Source organism: Scyliorhinus canicula, chromosome 10 (assembly GCF_902713615.1).
Source record: "Scyliorhinus canicula chromosome 10, sScyCan1.1, whole genome shotgun sequence".
Taxonomy (NCBI): Eukaryota; Metazoa; Chordata; class Chondrichthyes; order Carcharhiniformes; family Scyliorhinidae; genus Scyliorhinus; species Scyliorhinus canicula.
The window spans coordinates 68,191,699-68,204,015 of NC_052155.1; positions in this window are offsets into that span (position 1 = coordinate 68,191,699).

The window sequence follows — 12,317 nt, forward strand, 5'->3', positions numbered from 1 at the left end:
AGCATTCAACCAGCGCACCTGCTCTTTCTAGGAAGAACTTCAGAACAAACAACCTCTTTAAAAAAAACTGCGGTTATAAGGAACACCTCTTTCTAAAATGCACTTCAGGACAAAGAAAAAGCCTCAATGAAAAATCTGTGGTGAAAAATAACGTGTTCAAAAGAGGAAGAGCTTCAGAGTCACGTTGAATAGCCATTTGTTTCTCGGCACTGTGAGCACCAGGAGACACACAGCTAAATGTGCTCGCTGGGAGATTTTGTTCCCTTTCAGGAGAATCGTGCCCTTAGTCATTTTTTGGCAGAATTACACTCAAAGTATCCAGGAAATGGGAACCATTTGGGAATGGTGAAATATCAGCATTGATTTGAAGACATAACTGACTCACATAATGACCTGCTGAAGAAAGAAGGTTTTTGTTCACTCTTTCACAGATGTGGGCATCGCTGTCATGGCCAGCATATAATACTCATCCCTAATTGCCATTGAGAAGGTTGTGATGAGCTGCCTTCTTTATCTGTGTCAGTCCATGTGATATAGGTACAGCCACATTGCTGTTAAGAAGGAAGTTCCAGGATTTTGACCCAACGCCAATGAAGGTTTCATTACAAATGGGGTTGATTGTACCAGCAAATTCAAAGAGAATTGGATAGATATTTAAATATGTCAACACCCAATTCTCCCAGGGCCGGGGAACTAATGCCCGTGCCTGGGAGACCTCACCGTGGCGCCATTTAGCACTGGTCCAGACAAACATGGACCAGGCGTAACAACACCTGGGGGGATCTCCCAGGCCATCCGAGACACCCAGGTGGTCGGGCTCTGGGGAGGGTGGTACCTTGGTACTCCTGCTGGCATATGGGCACTTTGGCACTGCCAGCCTAGCATACTGGCAGTGCCACCCAGAACCCTAGCAGTGCCACCAGCTGGCAGAGCCAAATTGCCCAGGTGCTAGGTAGGCCATCCAGGTATCGGGCCCAGGGATGCCCTGCCCTTAAGAGGTGGGGTGAGGGGGGGGTCTCCTAAGAGATAAGTTGAGGCATAATGGAGGGGGTCCAGAGGCTGCAGTCGGGATTCCGAGGAAGGTCGACAGATCGGGGCAACATTTAAAAATTGCGCCCCAATCTCTTGTAAAGTGAGGTAAGTGCAATCTTAGCTGGCATTCCCAACCGAGGCCAGAAAAAAAAGGAGTCCAGTTGATAGCAGAGTCGTTCTTGGTGCTGTAGGTGAGAAGAGCCAGCTATACATGCCCAGAACGTGACTCTGTTTTTTGTGTGTTAAATCACACTCCTACTTCTTGGATAATGTAATCAGCCAGATGGTCTGCAGTGGGGATAATTATAGGCTGGAATGTTTGCAAGTGGAAAGTTGAACTTGATTCTCTTTCCCATGATAGTGTACCTTCCTCCATCTGTACCTTTTTTATGTTCTTGACTGGTTCTTGCACTATGAAAAATGGTAAGTATCTCACTATGGCAAAAACATTCCTGCGAGCTTTGCCCACTTCATAGTTTTTCTCTCTCCCTCCCTTCTTAAATAGCCGGGTGATATTTGCCACCTTCCAATGTGTAAGAACTGTTACAGAATCAGTAAGATTTTGGAAGATTATCAAGCATACATCCACTTTCTCCACAGAATAGAGGGAGATGGTGCTGCAGTGGTAGTGTCAGTGGGCTTGAAATGCAGAGACCCAGGGCAATGCTCTGAGGACCCAGCTTCAAATCCCGCCATGACAGATTTTAAAACCAAAATCTGGAATTAAAAGTCTTATGATGAACATAAAACCATTGTTGATTGTCATACAAACCCATGTGGTTTATTAATGTCCTTCAGGGAAGGAAATGTGCAGTCTTGTCTGGTCTATAAAGGACTCCAGACCCACAGCAATATGTTGTTGTTATATTTCTGTTCTTTGTAAGGCCATGGATCTTTGGGAAGCCTGCCAGTTGCTAAAACTTTGTTGCCTCTTCATTTAGTGTCTCCTTTCCATTGGAGGGCATAAATCATTTACTCTAATTGATAATTTAGCAAGTCTACATTGTATTAAGTAAAAGCAAGTTAAGTCACCATAGTCCCAGATGACCTTAGACTGCTTTTCCCTTTGAAGGGGGAAGAGCTGGCTGGTGGTAGTTTAGCCTGAGGATCACCACAGCTCAGGCAAGGGGAAAGGTTGAGAAGGGGTGGCCTCTATGAATAACTTCAGCCAGTACAGGAATTGAACCCATACTGCTGGCCTTGTTCTGCCTCACAAACCAGCTGACCAACCAACTGTGCTAAACCAGTCCCAAACAAGGGGAAGGCTTCCTTCGAGCTGGAATTGAACCAGTGATCTAACCTAAGGATTTGCTAAACAAGCAGTGACTTGAAAGAATGCAGAACATGGAAGCTAAATGCCATTGTAATCTACTCATTCCTGAAGCTGTCTGTAAGTCAATCGGCATCAAATGACGTAGCTCAGTCAATGCTTCTGCCAAAAGCACAGAGCACCTCTGACGTACCTAGATTGCATTCACACAGTGCATGTATCCGGATAACTCAGTATTGATGGCAGCATGTACATTATAAATGACGCTTCCTGCGCCTGAAGAATTTGCCCTCTTATGATTTCATCTTTCTCGTCTAATTCACGTGGCGTAATGGAAACCAAAAGAATTAACATCCCTAAGACCTTGCTACTTATAATAGGAATATGGTAACATACTTTTAAAAACTCAGAAAAGTCTTACCCTGCAAAGTAAAGACTTTTTGCAAAATATAGGAAAAAAACCTGTACAAGCTGCTAACATGCTGGAACACCAAAAGCAATAGATCATCACGAGTTCCAAAATTAGCAGTTCTATTCAAATAAGCCTGACCCAAGAGGCATAGAATCATATAATTACGGCAGTGAAGGAGGATATTCAGCTCGTCATTCCATGTTCTTTGAAGGAGCTACCCAATTAACCCCACTCCTCTGCTCTTTCCCTATAGCCCTGCAAATTGTTCTTCTCAAAGTATTTATTAAATTGCCTTCCGTTGTGTATGTGGGGGTTTACTTTTACCTCCCGTGTAAACAAGACAAAGAATAATCAGATTGCTGCACCATAGATTATTGAACCAGTTGTCAGTGTTTATTGCAGAGGTGTTGCTTGCTCACAATCTAAGATGAAAAGAGAGGGAAATCCCCCTCGTGTCTCTGATATGTCAACAAGTAATCAGGTGATATACTATAGAGAAGGGCATTGGTTAAAATACATAACACCTTCTGAAAGTTACCTTTGAATCTGCTTCCATTATCTTATGAGGCAGCACAATCCAGATCATAAAACTCTTTGTGTAAAGGTGATTTTCCACATGTTGCATCTGCTTCTTTTACCAATTATCTTAAATCTGTGTCCTTTGACCTTAGGCATAGGAGCAGAAGTAGGCCATTCAGCCCATCAGATCTGCTCCACCATTCAATAAGATCCAACCTGAAATGATAATCCTCAACTCCACTTTCCGGCATTAAAATTCTGACTTCCTCTACATGCACGTTCAGACTTCAATCGTGAACACAAAAGATATTTATTGATAAGAATTGTGCAGCAGCGGGACTTCCGGTGGCGGCGATGATGTAGGAAGCCGCACATTTGGGAGCTCCCGATTCAAACGGACTTTTCAGCTCTTTTTAGAAAAAATTTTCGACGTCTCCCGGTGGGAGAAGGTGTGCTGATCGACTTTCTCCGCATTTCATGACTCGAACTCGGAGTGGAAAGGGGGAAAAAACGGCAGCAGCTCCCCAGAAAAAACGGGGGAAGGATTCCAAGATGGCGGAGCACCAGAGGAGTGGAAGCAGTGGGCCCAGGAGCAGCAAGCTGCTCTCCTGCGCTGTTTTGCAGATTTCAAGGCTGAGGTGCTGAGCTCTCTGCAGGAAACAAATAAAAAGCTCTCGGGGATTCAGACGACCCAGGGTGCTGCCATCCAGGCGTTGCAGGCGCAGGCCACTGAACGAGAGGAGGAGGCCGTGGTCCTCGTGAGTAAGGTGGAGGGGCACGATGCATGCCACAAGAAGTGGCAAGACCGCTTCGAGGAGCTTGATCACCGCATGAGGCGGAAAAATTTGAGGATCTTGGGCCTTGCGGAAGGGCTGGAGGGGTCGGATCTGACAACCTACGTGGCCACGATGCTGAACTCGCCAGTGGGGGCAGGATCTTTCCATCTGCCCCTGGAGCTGGAGGGAGCCCACAGAGTACTGGCCAGGAGGCCTAAGGAGAACGAACCCCCGCGTGCGGTGCTGATGAGGTTCCACCGGTTCAGTGATCGGGAGTGTGTGCTGCGCTGGGCCAAGAAGGTGAAGAGCAGCAATTGGGAGAATGGGGTAGTACGGATCTACTAGGATTGGAGTGCGGAGGTGGCTGAGCGGCGGTCCGGGTTTAATCAGACGAAAGAGGTGCTCTACAAGAAGAAGATAAAGTTTGGAATGTTGCAGCCTGCGTGCCTGTGGGTAACTTATTCGGACTGGCATTATTATTTTGATTCCCCGGAGGAGGCGTGGGCCTTTGTGCGGAGGGAGAAACTGGACTCGAACTAGGGGTTGGGGGTTACGGGGTCAGTTGTAATGCTTTATTGTTGGCTTCTGCTGTTGCTGTGTTCTCTTTTTCTGTACTTTTGCAATTTTGATATAGTTATTTATTGGGGTGTTGTTCTGTTTTTTGTTGGGGGTCATTGTTTGAGTTTTGTATCTTGCGGGGAGGGTTGGGGGGGTTTGTTGTATTCTATATCGGGTTGGGGGTATGGAGTGGGGCTGGTATTTGAGAGCTGCGTCAGAAGGGTGTGGTGGGGCAGTGCGAAAGCGCGGGCTTTCCTCTGGTTTCCCGCGCTGCGGGGCTGGGGGACGGAGATGGTGATGGGGGGAGGCGGGGCCTTAACTGGTTCTTCCCCGCGCTGGAGCGGTGCCTGGAGGAGGGACAGGATGGGGGATGATCCCACTTTGGGAGGGGTCAGGATTTTGGCGGGAGTTTCCGGGGTCAGCAGAAGTTAGCTGACCCACGGAAGTACAATGGAGGACGGTTCGCGGCTAGGAGGGTTCCTAGTCTGGGGTGGGGAGGGAGGGGGGGAAAGAGGAATACCGGGTTGCTGCTGGCAGGGTCAGGAAGGAGCTGGTGTGGGCCGAGGGGACAAGGTGAGGTGTTGTCGCTGTGGGGACTGGGTCGGACGGGGGGGTGCTGGCCTGGGGCGGGCAGTCGACGGGCTATGGCTAGTCGACGGGGGAGGGGGGTGGGAAGCCCTCTGATCCGGTTGGTCACCTGGAATGCGAGAGGATTGAATGGGCCGGTGAAGCGGTCTAGGGCACTTGCTCATCTGAGGGGGCTAAAGGCAGATGTGGCAATGCTTCAGGAGACCCACCTGAAGGTGGCGGACCAGGTCCGTTTGAGGAAGGGGTGGGTGGGACAGGTTTTCCACTCTGGGTTGGACGTGAAGAACCGGGGAGTGGCGATTCTGGTGGGGAAAAATGTGTCGTTTGAGGCATCTGAGGTGGTGACGGATAAGGGGGGTAGGTATGTTATGGTTAGGGGCAGGCTACAAGGAGAGAAGGTGGTACTGGCTAGTGTGTATGCCCCAAATTGGGACTATGCGGGCTTTATGAGGCGTATGCTGCGACGGGTCCGGATCTAGAGGCGGGAGGTCTGATTATGGGGGGGGACTTCAATATAGTGTTGGATCCTTCACTGGATCGGTCCAGTTCAAGGACGGGTAGGAGGCCGGCGGCGGCCAAGGTACTGAGAGGGTTTATGGACCAGGTGGGAGGGGTGGATCCATGGAGGTTTGTGAGGATGAGGGCACGGGAGTACTCTTTCTTCTCCCACGTACATAGGGTTTATTCTCGGATAGACTTCTTCGTGGTTAGTAGGGGACTGATTCCGAGAGTGGAGGAGGCCGAATAGTCGGCCATTGCAATCTCCGACCATGCTCCGCATTGGATGGAGTTGGAGATGGGGGAGGTGCGGGACCAGCGCCCGTTGTGACAGTTGGATGTGGGGTTGTGGGCGGAGGAGGAGGTGTGTAGGAGGGTCTGAGCAAGTATTGAGGGGTACCTCGAGGTGAATGATACAGGGGAGGTCCAGGTGGGGATGGTCTGGGAAACCCTAAAGGCAGTGATTCGTGGGGAGCTGATATCCATCCGGGCACACAGGGAGAGGAGCGAGAGGAGTGAGAGGGATAGACTGGTGGGGAAGATGCTGGAGGTAGATAGGAGGTACGTGGAGGCACCAGAGGAGGGACTGTTGGGGGAGAGGCGCAGCCTGCAGGCTAAATTTGATTTGCTGACCACTAGAAAGGCTGAGGCACAGTGGAGGAAGGCACAAGGGACAGTGTACGAACATGGTGAAAAGGTGAGTAGGATGCTGGCTCATCAGCTCCGCAAGCGGGATGAGGCTAAGGAAATTGCTGGAGTGAGAGACAAGAGTGGGAATGTGGTGCGGAAGGGGGTAGAGGTGAATGAGGTCTTCAAGGACTTTTACGGGGAACTGTACCGGTCGGAGCCAACGGTGGAGAGGAGGGGAATGGAGAGGTTTCTCGACGGGCTTTCTTTCCCGAAGGTGCAAGAGGAGCAGGTGGAGGGGTTGGGGGTGCCGATTGAGCTGGAGGAGCTAGTTAAGGGGATCGGGCAGATGCAGTCAGGGAAGGCGCCGGGGCCGGATGGGTTCCCGGTGGAATTTTATAAAAAGATTGTGGACCTAATGGGCCCATTGCTGGTGCAGACACTTAATGAAGCATGGGAAGGGGGGACTTTGCCCCCGACAATGTCGCGGGCGCTGATTTTGTTAATCTTAAAGAGGGACAAGGACCCCCAGCAGTGTGGTTCATACAGGCCCATATCTCTCCTCAACGTGGATGCTAAGGTGCTGGCAAAAATCCTGGCCACCAGGATAGAGGACTGTGTGCCAGGGGTTGTACACGAGGATCAGACAGGTTTTGTGAAGGGAAGGCAGCTGAACACGAATGTGCGGAGATTGTTGAATGTCATCATGATGCCAGCGATTGAGGGGGAGGCTGAGATAGTGGTGGCGCTGGATGCGGAGAAGGCCTTCGATAGAGTGGAGTGGGGGTACCTATGGGAGGTGTTGGGGAGGTTTGGATTTGGCAAAGGGTTTATTAGATGGGTGAGGCTGCTATATGAGGCCCCGATGGCGTGCGTGGCCACGAATGGGAGGAGGTCGGAGTACTTCTGGCTTTACCGAGGGACCAGGCAGGGTTGCCCCCTGTCCCCCTTGTTGTTTGCATTGGCAATCGAGCTGTTGGCGATGGCGTTGAGGGATTCAGGGAGGTGGAGAAGTTTGGTGCGAGGTGGGGAGGAACATAGGGTGTCGTTGTATGCCGATGACCTGTTACTGTATGTGGCGGACCCGGTGGGAGGGATGCCGGGGGTGATGGAGCTGCTAGCTGAGTTTGGGACCTTTTCAGGTTATAAACTAAATCTAGGCACGAGTGAGGTGTTTGTGGTGCACCCTGGAGACCAGGAGGAAGGAATTGGTAGGCTCCCACTTAGGAGGGCAGGGGTGAGTTTTCGGTACCTGGGGGTGCAGGTGGCCAGGGACTGGGGGACTCTTCACAAGCATAATTGCACCAGGCTTGTGGATCAGATGGAGGAGGAGTTCAAGAGGTGGGACATGCTGCCAAAGTCGTTGGTGGGGAGGGTGCAGTCCGTCAAAATGACGGTGCTTCCGAGGTTCTTGTTCCTCTTTCAGTGCCTGCCCATCTTCATCCCCAGGGCCTTCTTTAGGAGGGTGACTAGCAGTATTTTGAGCTTTGTGTGGGCACATGGGACTCTGAGAGTGAAGAGGGTTTTCCTGGAGCGAGGGAGGTATAGAGGCGGGCTGGCGCTGCCCAACCTTTTGGGGTACTATTGGGCGGCTAATGTGTCAATGGTGCATAAATGGGTGATAGGGGGGGAGTGGAAAACAATGGAGATGGCGTCATGCAGAGGTACGAGCCTGGGTGCCTTTGCAACGGCGCCGTTGCCGCTCTCTCCTAAGAGGTATTCCACGAGCCCGGTGGTGGCAGCGACCCTAAGAATCTGGGGACAGTGGAGACGGCATAGGGGGGAAACAGGGGGCTCGATGGAGGCTCCATTAGGTGGAAATCATCAGTTCATCCCGGGGAACACTGATGGGGGATTTAGGGGGTGGCAAAGGGTGGGCATCAGTAAATTGAAGGACCTGTTTATTGGCGGGAGGTTTGCGGGCCTGGGGGAACTGGAAGATAAATTTGGGCTCCCCCAAGGGAACATGTTCAGATACTTGCAGGTAAAGGCGTTTGCTAGGCGACAGGTAGAGGAGTTCCCTTTGCTGCCCTCGCGGGGGGCGATGGACAGAGTGCTTTCGGGGGTGTGGGTCGGAGAGGGGAAGGTGTCTGACATTTATAAGGTAATGCAGGAGGTGGAGGAGGCATCAGTGGAGGAGCTGAAGGCTAAATGGGAGGGGGAACTTGGGGAGTAGATAGAGGACGGGACTTGGGCGGATGCCTTGGAGAGAGTCAACTCTTCCTCTTCATGTGCGAGGCTTAGTCTCATCCAATTCAAGGTGCTGCACCGGGCCCACATGTCCGGGACTAGGATGAGTAGGTTCTTTGTGGGTGAGGACAGGTGCACCAGATGTTCGGGGAGTCCAGCGAACCACGCCCATATGTTCTGGGCATGCCCGGCACTGGAAGAATTCTGGAAGGGGGTGGCGGGAACGGTGTCGAGGGTGGTTGGATCCAGGGTCAAACCAGGGTGGGGACTCGCGATTTTAGGAGTTGCGGTGGAGCCGGGAGTGCAGGAGGCGAAAGAGGCCGGTGTCCTGGCCTTTGCGTCCCTAATAGCCCGGCGGAGGATCTTGATGCAGTGGAAAGATGCGAGGCCCCCAAGTGTGGAGACTTGGATCAGTGACATGGCGGGATTTATAAAATTGGAGGGGGTCAAATTTGCCCTGAGAGGATCAATACAAGGGTTCTATAAACGATGGCAGCCTTTTCTGGACTTCCTGGCTCAAAGATAGGTATCTTGGTCAATAGCAGCAGCAACCCGGGGGGGTAAGTTCCTTATTGTAGTTTCTATATTTTTTTCTATGGTTATGTAACTTAACATTGTGTTAATTTAAGTTGTTGATATGTTGTGTTGTTCATTGAGGAGGGGCGAATGTTTATGATTGCTATTATTATTGTTATTGTTGGTATTTTATTATGGTTCGATGTTGTTGTATAAATACAAAATTTTTCAATAAAAACTATTTATAAAAAAAAGGATTGTGCAGCAGCTACATGGCTGTACCCAGCGCCACAAAATGTCTCTGCCGAGGAGCCTATTTCCCCAATGAGTGATTCCACCATCTGTGTACCGATTGGTCACCCAGGTCAGGTGCCCCTTACTCTGCTGTGTTGTCCTTGAGGGGGGCCTTGAACATACCTAACATCCCAACATCCACTGCTCTCTGCAGATACCGAATTCGACATATTCACAACCCTCTGAGAAGTAATTCCTCCTCATTTCGGTCTTAAATGGCCGACCCCTTACTCTGAGAAGTATCAACCCATTATGAATTTGAACACCACTATCACCCCTCTGAATCCTCTCTGCTTTAAAGGGAACAATCCTAGTTTCACTTTTCCAGTGCTTATTTTATCTGGCCAAGGTATGCACTAGAAGCAGTATTATTTGAAGCCCATAAAATTAACAAATTCAATCGCTTAAATAAGTCTTCCACTTGGCTGAAGCAGTGATATTTTGATACAACTTGGGCTAAGACTGTCTGCTTACCATCAATGACATTCCACACGAGTGGCAGAGTTTTGTAAACATGGGTCCTAATGATTGTAGCAAGTCATGAACTTGTTAAACTGATGATTCAGCTCATCGCTCGGTGTGGGGCCTTTCCATGTGCAAAATAGCTGCTGTTTCCTGATACATTTTCAATCAGACCATTTTAAAATAGTTCATTCTTTGAGATGTTCCCCACAAAAGGGCGATATGATAGCACAGTGGTTAACACTGCTGCCTCACAGCACCAGGGATCCTGGTTCAATTCCAGCTTTGGGTGACATTGTGGAGTTTGCACGTTTTCCCCGTATCTGCGTGGGTTTCCTCCCACAAACCAAAGATGTGCAGGTTAGATGGATTGGCTATGCTAAATTGCCCCTTTGTGTCCCAAAACAATGTGTAGGTTAGGTTAAGGGATTATTGGGATAGGGTGGTGAAGTGAGCTTGGGTGGAGTACTCTTTCAGAGAGTCGGTAAAAACTGGATGGGATCAATGGCCTCTTTCAGCACTGTAGGAATTCTGGGCGCGATTCTCCCAGCCCCGCGCCGGGCTGGAGAATCACCGCAACCACGCCACGCCGAGGTGCGGAGAATCGGCTCCATTTGCGCTGGCGCGGGCCACTGTACGAGGCCGGGCCACCTGCTCGCTGCTGGCTGGGACTGCATGAAGGGTCGGGGGGTGGCCTGTGGAGGAGTGAGGGGGGCTCCGATGGGGTCTGGCCCCCGATCGGGGCCCACCAATCCGGGCTGGCCTCTCCGACCCCCGGGCCTATTTTGTTGCGCGTCCAGCCCCAGAACCCCCGCGCCATGTTGGGTCGGGAGCGGCGTGTTCCGTAAAGCCACTGCGCATGCGTGGGTTTGTGCCACCCCCAGTGCGTGCCAGGAAGTGAGGCTGGAGCGGCGTGAACAGCTCCAGCGCCGTGCTGGCCCCCGACGCTCACGACGGCGCGGACACTCTGTCCCGCGATCGGAAAATCACGCCCTCTACATTTCTAAAGGGGATCATAAGAAATTCTGTTTCCAATGGGGATCATAAGACCCTAAATGAATCTAAGGATTTTTATTGGTCTAAGAAGGGGAAAATAGAGTACAAGAGTAAACCTGTGGAAAACATGAAATTGACTGTAAAAGCTTCTATAGGTATGTGAAAAGGACTGGCGAAGACAAATGTAGGTCCCTGACAGTCAGAAACAGGGGAATTTATCATGGGGAACAAAGAAATGACTAACCACCTAAGTAAATTATTTATTTTGACTTCACAAAGGAGGACACAAATAACATACCAGAAATGTTTGGGAATACAGGATTTAGTGATAGGGAGGAACTGAAGGAAATCAGTATTAAAAGGGAATTGGTATTGTGGAAATTGATAGGATTGAAGGTCGATAAATCCCCAGGGCCTGATAATCTACATTCCAGTACTTAAGGAAGTGGCCCTTGAAATAGTAGATCCATTGGCGGTCATCTTCCAAAATTCTAAATACCCTGGAAGTTCATACAGATTGGAGGGTAGCTAATGTAATCCCACTATTTAAAAAGGGAGGGAGAGAGAAAACAAGAATTATAGACCAATCAGCCTGGTGTCAGTAGTGGGGAAAATGCTGGAGTCCATTACAAAAGATTTAATAGCAGAGCACTTGGAAAACAATGGCAGGATCAGAGAGTTGGCATGGATTAACGAAAGGAAAATCATGCTTGACAAATCTACTGGAATTCTTTAAGAATCTAGCTAGTGTAGAGTTGACCACAGTGGATGTGGTTCATTTGGATTTTTGACAAATCCCCACATATGAGTTTAGCTTGGGGGAATTAGCTCAAATAGTAGAGCGCTTGTTTAGCATGTGAGAGGCAGTGGGATCAATGGCCACATTCTCCACTTTGATTTAACTTTTGGGCCAACACTTTAGGCCCTGTGATTGTGTCATTCAAGTATCTCCAGGTTGCTTCGTTGACACAGTGGTTATTAGGGTTTCCCCCTATATGTAGCCAATTTAGCTGTTGTATTACTTTAACTTTAGTGGCAGAACTCCGCCTTGAAGATATTTAAATATCCTACCCTACGACTGTAGCAGAAGCAGTGGTATCCACGTCTGTGCTTCATGGCCGCTAGTTTACCAAAGGAGCATTATGATTGGAGCCCTTTACTCACCTTGATATTATTCAATTGATGTACCCAAGATTCCTCTTCTGAATAACGTTCTGGATTATGGTTTGGAGTACAAGTTTTTTTAATAGTTCAAACCAGGTGCATTGTTTGGCTTGGCACTTAATTCAGATGTGGCCCCTCCGATTGTAGCCAAAACAGATAGAATCCTAGAACCTTTCCTGGGGCTGATCGCCCCCACACCTATAGCATTCATCAGAATTTCTGAGTTGTTGACCCTTTTTTTTGTTCTTCTGTACCCTGCCTCGCTGAGTTTCTGCTCTCTCTCTTCTGTGCACTCAACTCTGCCCTTTCGACTTGCAACGGTTTTGCACCAGGTGATTCACCTCACCCGTCTGCACTTTTGAGCACCTTGCTCCGCACTCAATTGCCTGAGATATTTCTGTGTCTTTCGCCATGG